Source organism: Peromyscus leucopus, chromosome 5 (genome assembly GCF_004664715.2).
Source record: "Peromyscus leucopus breed LL Stock chromosome 5, UCI_PerLeu_2.1, whole genome shotgun sequence".
NCBI lineage: Eukaryota > Metazoa > Chordata > Mammalia > Rodentia > Cricetidae > Peromyscus > Peromyscus leucopus.
The window spans coordinates 74,415,602-74,424,058 of record NC_051067.1 but is presented as its reverse complement, the minus strand read 5'-3'; positions in this window follow the sequence as shown (position 1 = coordinate 74,424,058).

Here is an 8,457-nt window from a genome sequence, read left to right as displayed (position 1 = left end):
CCGAACTTCAAAAACCTATTATGAGGTCAAATCTTAATGTATTTGCTATTACTACTATTGACTGACTTAAATCATAAAGATGATATTAAGTGTTTTTTATGTTTTACTTTCTGTAGGATTCTTTGGATGGTTCCAATATACAGTTTAGATAGTGTAAGTATATTTTATTGTATTTCGTTAAGAATTCTTGGGCTGGAGAGATGGCTCAGTGGTAAGGAGTACTTTTCTCTTCTAGAGGACCCAGGTTCAATTTCCAGCACCCACATGGCAGCTCACAACTATAACTCCAGTCCCAGGGAATCCAATTTCTGATCTCTGTAGGCACCAGGCATGAACATAGCACATATGCATACAAGTAGACAAAATACTCATGCACATAAAATAATAAAGTAAATAAATCTTTTTAAAAAATCTTTTAGGACACCTTTTTTTTCTGGTTTTTTGAAACAGGGTTTTCCCATGTAGCCCTGGCTGTCCTGGAACTCATACTGTAGACCAGGCTGGCTTCATACTCAGAGACCCATCTACCTCTGTCTCCCCAGTGAGTGCTGGGATTAAAGGCGTGTGCCACCACCACCACCACCACCACCACCACCACCACCACCACCACCACCACCTTGCTTCTTTTCTGACACAACTATGCTTACTAAAGAATGCTTAATAGCCAGGCAGTGGTGGTGCACGCCTTTAATCCCAGCACTCGGGAGGCAGAGCCAGGTGGATCTCTGTGAGTTCGAGGCCAGCCTGGTCTACAGAGTGAGATCCAGGAGAGGCACCAAAACTACACCCTGTCTCCGGAAAAAAAAAAAAAGCTTAATAAAGTAATAAACACATAATATTGACTTTTAAAAAGAGATTAATAGTGAAATTTTTCATAGTTTTTTGTGGGTTTTTTTGCTTTTGTTTTGGTTTTTTGGTTTTTGGTTTTTGGGTTTTTTTTTTTTGAGACAGGGTTTCTCTGTGTAGCCCTAGCTGTCCTGGAACTAACCCTGGAGACCAGGCTGGACTCAAACTCAGAGATCCACCTGCCTCTGCCACCTGAGTGCTGGGATCAAAGGTGTGTGCCATCACAACCCAGCTTTTTCTTTCTTTCTGTTTTTACTTATTATTTGTCTTTATATTTTTGAGATAGGGTCTCACTACGTAGATCTGGCTGTCCTGGAACTCACTATGTAGAGCAGGTTGGGCCCGAACTCACAGAGAGTCCCCTGCCTCTGTCTCCCGAGTGTTGGGATTAAAGACGTGCACCACTGCAACTGGCCACGTTCACATGTTGTTAGTGTTGGTGAGGAAGATAATATAATGAAAAATGCAGATGTTTCAAACATTTTTTAAATATATATTATATATATTTATTTATTATATATTCAGTGTAATGTCTGCATGTATCCCTGCAGGCCAGAAGAGGGACCAGATCTCATTACAGATGGTTGTGAGCCACCATGTGGTTGCTGGGAATTGAACTCAGGACCTCTGGAAGAGCAGTCAGTGTTCTTAACCCCTGAGCCATCTCTCCGGCCCTGTTTCAGACATTTTAATGTGTAGCTGTTTTCTTTGCTCAGTTGCTTAAATTTAAGATTAGTGGCTCTTAGTCTTTTAAATAATGAAATATTGTAATTACCCTCCTCAATACGTAGCCACAAGAGAATACTTTCCCACCCCAGGCATCAAAATGTGCTGATGATCTGTTCCCTTATATAGAATGGTTAGCATCAGCATATGGACTAGTGTGTCTCCCTGTCCTTACGGTCAGCTCTAGATGGCTTATGACACCTGATAGAATATCAGTGTCATACGCAGGTAAGGGGACCTCTGTGAGTTCGAGGCCAGCCTTGTCTGTATAATGAGTTCCAGAATGCAGACCTGGGGTCAGGGGCTGTTACAAATATTTCTGCTCCAGGGTTGGCTGAACCCATAGATGCAGATTCTCATAAGGATGCTGATAGTTCGCTATCATGCTTTTTAGTTATTGTCTTTTATTTGTACACCACCCCACCCCAAAAAAAGAAAATAAAAGGAAAAAACACTTTCCACAGTAGACACAACTAAAGAAAATGGCTTTAGCCAGGTGTGGTGTTGCATCCCTTTAATCCCATCACTCAGGTGGAACTCTTAAGTTGGAGGCCAGCCTGGTGGACATAGTAAGTTCCAGGACATCCAGGTTACATAGACCCTATCTGGAAAGAAAAAAGGAAAAAATGCCTTCAGTAGCATTTTCTGAATCAGTAGCATTTCTCTTTAACATCTGTGCTTTCCATAGTGGTTGGCCTTAAAATTCCCCAAAGTTGGAATATATGCCGATACCTGGAGAGACTGCTATGAAGCTTACACCATTTATAACTTTATGATCTTCCTGACCAATTATTTAACAACTCGGATCCCAAATGTAATGTTATATCTGGAAGCAAAAGAGCAGGAACAGCATCTCATTCCACTCTGCTGCTGTCCGCCGTGGGCGATGGGAGAGTAAGTGTGTTTGGTTTTAACGGGCCTCTGTGTGGGTCTGAAATATCAGTCAGCTCTCTGCAAGGGGCGGGGACAGTAGGCAGAGCTCTTACCCTACGTAGCACATAATACAGTTTGAAAGATAATAAAATACATTATTACAATGTACATGTTGAAAGATAATAAAATACATTATTACAATGTACATGTTGAGAGGGGTTTTTTGTTGTTTTTTTTTTTTATTTTTTTAAATTGCTTACCACAATAGAAAAGTTCATCAATGTATTAGGAAATATTTAATCAGCATCTTTTTTTCAGTTGGGAACTGGAGCCTAAATGATTGTGCACATGATCATACAGCTAATTGTCTTGTACTCGTCTCCCTGCTGAGACAAAGTCACTGACAAAAGCAACTTAGGAACACAGTTGAGGGTGCAGTCCCTCATGGTGGGAAAGGCACGTGGCAGGTGCATGATGTCATACTCCATCTGCTGTCAGGAAGCAGAGAGAAAAGCCGGAACTCAGCTCACTGCCTCGGGTTCAGTCCAGGGCCCCAGCCTGTGGATCGCCGCCCACCCTCAGGGTAGTTTGCCTGTCCCAGGAAATCTTTCTGTAAACACATTCACCAGGAAGCTGCATCCTAAATGTCAATGCTTTATACACGTGCGTGTGCACAAGCTCACAGTTCATTTGTGACTCCGTTTTCCTCCTGTGTTAGTTAGAGCCATCACTATCAGTTCTAACAGCAAAGCTCCTGAGATAATCGGTTTTATTTGACTCACAGACTCAGTTCATTTGGTCCTGTTGATTTGCAGTGTATCAGGGCAAGAGTGGGAAACAGGAAAAGACCAAGGTCCCAGCACCTTCTTCTGTTCCTTCTGTTCTGTGTTGCACTATAGTGGAGCTGAAGGGAGGCTTTAGGAGATAAAGTGATTAAATAATTTCAAAGTGGTCTTCAGATTTCCGTGTTGCCACCACATTCTTACCCTACTATCATTTAGGAGAATGAAATTGGCAGGATTCAATATAATTAGTGTCGTTTGTCAAAGTGATTTTTAATTTGGAGGCTTTGCCATGTTCTGATGCCACTGAATAGTTGAGATGTTATGTTCTCTTTCTTCTGCAGAATGCTGCTCTTTCGATGCAAACTGGGAGTGCTGCAGTACACTGTGATCAGACCAATTATCAGTCTTATAACATTGTAAGTATGGCCTTCCTTTAGCTTTTTTTAAATCTTTATGATACATAACTGGGAATATAGCTCAGTTGATAAGAGTGTTTGCCTTGTATGCACAAAGCCCTGGGTTTAATTCTCAACATGACAGAAAACAAGTGTAGTGATTCATGGCAAATAATCCTAGCACTTGAAGGTAGAGGCAGGAGAATTGAGAGTTTAAGGCCAGACTGGGCCCTGTCTTAAAAAAAACAGTTGATGTTCCTAAATGGAAAAAACAAGTAGAAGAACAATGTTGATTAATAGTGTAAATACATATATAAAAGCCGGATTCTATTATGATGAACAATGCAAAGGATTGCCATGATTTTCACATTCTTTGAGAGCAGAATGTACAACACATCAGAAAAACCAAAATTAGGCTTACTAAAGTAAACAGACTTACTGAAGTAAACAGACTTTACTAAAGTAAACAGACTCTAAATTTTAAGTGTTGCTACCACTACACCTTAAGAACGTGTTCAGGGCTGGAGAGCACTCAGTGGAGCACTCAGTGTTAACAGCTCTTGGTACTCTTGCAGAGGTTTAGTGAAATCTAGTTCCAGAGTATCCAGTGCCCTCTTCTGGTCACCAAGGGCATTGCATGCACATTGTGCACAGGTATACATGCAGGTAAGACATTTGTGTGCATAAAATAAGTCTCTAAAGGGTACATATTAAGATACTGGTTTACTTGGTCAGTCATAAAGTTTATTCTTGCCATTTTTAAGGATATGTGAAATGGTTGGTGTCTACGATGAAGGGAAATTTGGTTTCTCCAATGCAAAGATTTACTTGGTTATAATAAATAATTTGTCAGAACTGGTAAGTAAATCATCATTCTTCTCAATTGTACTAAATTTGTTTCTGTTGCTAAATATTATCAGACACTATTTCTTGAGGAAAAAATTACCTTTTAATTTGTACATGGAACTTGAAACAGCTTTAATATATACCTTTATACAATATAGAAGTACAGTAATATGTTCATGAATGATTTGGTGACTTACATGCAGAGCTGTTTGCTCTTGTGACCACACAGCCTTGTGAGGATAAGCATGGTGTGCCTTCTAAATAAACAAAACAATGCAATAGACCTATTCATTAAGAGGGAAAAGTCTAATTGGCATGAGAGGAGAGAGTTTAAATAAAAATGGAAGAGTTCACCAGGTGGTGGAGGCTCACACCTTAATTGGGAGGCAGGGGCAGGTAGATCTCTGAGTTTGAGGCCATCTGGTCTACAGATTGATTTCCAGGACAGCCATGGCTACACAGAGAAACCCTGTCTCAAAGACCAAATAAATAAACAAACAAAACAGCAAGAATTTAAATCTCTGATCTATATTTAGAATTAAAGGAAAATTAAAAATGACTTTTTTTCCCCCAAAAAAAAATGAGTGTTGTTCTAGGAACTGAAAGGCTCTCTTAAGCTGATGTGTATTTCATCTAAAGTCTTTGGATAGTGCTTTTTACAGTATAGTAAACACTTCTAATACATAAATTATTAGAAGTTTATGATGGAGCCAAGCATGGCATTGCATGCCTTTAATCCCAGAATTTGGGGAGCAGAGGCAGGCAGATCTCTGAGTTTGAGGCCAGCCTGATCTACAAAGTGAGTTCCAGGACAGCCAGGGCTACACAGAGAAACCCTTTCTCAAAACACCAAAAAAAAAAAAAGAAGGAAGGAAGGAAGGAAGTTTATAATGGAAATAAATGGGGTCTGTCTCCAGAGCTTTCTCTCATGTTCATCTCCATGACCAGCAGTCTTTTTCTGGGAATGTAGTCTAAAGAAATGGTAGAAGTGTTTTAGCCTTCTGGGATGTAATGCCCATTATAAGAAAGGACTGGAAACACTCTAAACCCGGTGGGCACAGTTTGGTCCTCCCATTGGCATTTAGACAGATACTAAAAGTAAACCTTATGAAACATACACAAAAGTTAGCTACTTTCAGTTGAAAAAGATATTGGGAACAAATTTTTATTTTAGTTCATGACAGATGTTAGAAAATTGGGTTATGACTGTGGAATACGCCTGGAGTGTTTGCCTATCACACAGCCCTGGGTCAGATCCCAGCATGAGGGTCACAGTTCCTATGTACAGAGAAACGGCTCAGTGCTAAGAGTCTGTTTGTTTTTAGTGGTACTAGAGCTAGAACCCAGGGCCCGGGAGTGTGTGACAAGCACCCTGGGTGGCCCTGCTCCAGTGCAAGGTCTGAACTCGGTTCTTCCTTTACTGCTCTCATATCCTGAAGTATTTTAAATGAGCATAAAGTATCTCCTGGTTTTAATGGGGAAAGTAAGCTTCCAGAAATACTTCTTGCTGTTGAAATGCTGGTTGGTTATTGTAACTGACTCTAAACGTGGGCACTTATTTTAAGAAGTAAGGCCAGCTGGACTTACACACTGCTCTCAAGGAAATGGTTTGTGTGATGCAGATTTCATGATCACAGTTATATTGAAACTGTACTTATTTAACGTGTTGCCTTATAAACTCTGTGTGTGTGTGTGTGTGTGTGTGTGTGTGTGTGTGTGTGTGTGTGAATGTTACACAAGAGACTAGCTAATAATAAGAATCTGTTTTTATAAAAGTGGCGGTAATTTGTGTTGCCTTTTTCTTTGACTGAAGGAAACCTTCCGTTCATGTCATTTGTTTATTGCTTTGAGTTCCAGTACGTGAACACTTAGAAACATATTCAGGAAAAATGTTACGTACCTCTCTTGAGAAATCTCACATATATGCATCTTCAGCAACATATTAAAAGCACTAAAACGTCAGTAGACTCTGGTTTCAGCTTTAAGGAAAGGTTCTGTCACTGTCTTCCTGCTGCAGAATGTTGAATGTTGCTTTTGTTTCTAGTTTGCCATGTACTGCCTCCTGCTGTTTTACACAGTGCTAAAGGAAGAGCTCAGCCCTATAAAACCTGTTGGCAAATTTCTTTGTGTCAAACTTGTAGCTTTGGTCTTGTTCTGGTAAGTATTGCTTGCTCTTAAATATCCTCATTTTATAAATGCCAATAAAACTGTTGGTTAAGGGAGTTTTTTTTAAATAATGTGAATACAATGCCAGGCTCAGTGGTGCCTGTCTGTAATCCCAGCTCTTGGGAGACTGAGGCAGGACTACCACTCAAGGCCAGCCTGAACTAGGAAGATGCCTTTGGGGCTGGAGAGAGGCTCAGCAGCTAAGAGAGTGTGCTGCATATCCAGAGGACCACAGTTTGGTCCCCTGCACCCATGCCTGGCGGCCCACAACCTCATGGAACTCTAGCTCCAAGGGGTCTGAAGTCCTCCTCTGGCCTCTGTGAGCACATGCACAGACTTGCAGTCAGACACACATAAGAACATCTTTTTAAAAAGCCATCCCTTCAGGTCTTGTAAGATTTACAGAAACAGGGATGGAGAGATGGCTCAGTGGACAAGAGCACTTGCTACTCTTGCTGAGGACCTGGGTTTAGTTCCCAACACCAACAAGGTTAGTGGCTCCTAACCTTCTGTAACTTCAGATCCAGGTTATGCCCTCTTCTAGTATCTGCAGATACTGCACATGCATCATATACACACATGCAGGCAAAATGCATGCACATTAAAATAAATATTAAATAGTTTTAAAAAGATAAAAAACAAATAATCTTAGTCATGTGTGGTGGTACATACCTGTAACCCAGCATTCAGGGTGAGGCAAGAGAATCTCACATTGTGAGTTTGAGGACAGCCTTCTCTATAAAGCAAGTTGTGGACCAGCCTCTGCCACATTGTGTTATCTTGTATCTGAACAATCAAAGAAGTAGTCAGATGGCCACTGTGACATTTAAAAGATGAAGATAATTTGAGATAGCCTAAATATCTTGATGTTGGTGTGGTGGTGTATACCTTTAATCCCAGCACTGCCCAGGCAGGCAGAAGCAGGTGACTCTCTCTGAGTTCAAGGCTAGCAGGGTCTACATAGCAAGTTTGAGGCCAGTCAGCTACATAGTGAGACCCTGTCTCAAAATGAACAAATTACCTAAAATCTGTCATAAGTAAAACAGTATCAATTTGGGAGAAAACATGTAATGACAGGGAAATGTTTATCAGTGAGTGTCCTTTAAAACACAGGGTAGGGCTGGAGATCCATCACAGTGTCTGCATGGTGTATCCACTGCCCTACTGTCTGTCCTCACTGTCACAAAGCAAACAGCAAACTAGCCATGGTGTTAGGACAGGATAGGTACTAAGAGTTATAGAAACAATCCGATCCAGTTTAGCAATTCAGCAGGGCAGAGGAGAAGGAATTCATGAAATTGCACTGCCAGAAGTAATCATTAGCAGTTGAAGGCACACATCATATGCTACAGAGACTTCTGGGACTCGATGGCATTAGAATGCAGATACTCTGTGGGCTGGCAGGCTAGCTCCCTGGGGAAAGGCACTTGCTATGCACGCCTAATGAACTGAGTTTAATCCCCAGGACCTCTGTATAGGTGGAAGTAGAGAACCAACTCCACAAACCTGTCCTCTGGCACCCTGCCACACTAATCATAAGAAGTAAGGCTTAAAAAGGGAGAGAAATCAAAACTGAAATTAGTAGGGCCAGTGAAATGGACCAGCAGGAAAAGATGCTTGCCGTCACCAACCAGACGATTGGAGTTCCACGAGGTAGATGGAAAGAAGTGACTCCTGCAGGCTGTCCTCTGACCTCCACACACACAACATGTTGCATGTGTGCACACACACAGCCAGAAATAAATATTTTTTGTCCTAGTAATTATCCAGGCATGGTGGCACATACCTTTAATCTCAGCACTTGGGAGGCAGAGGCTGCC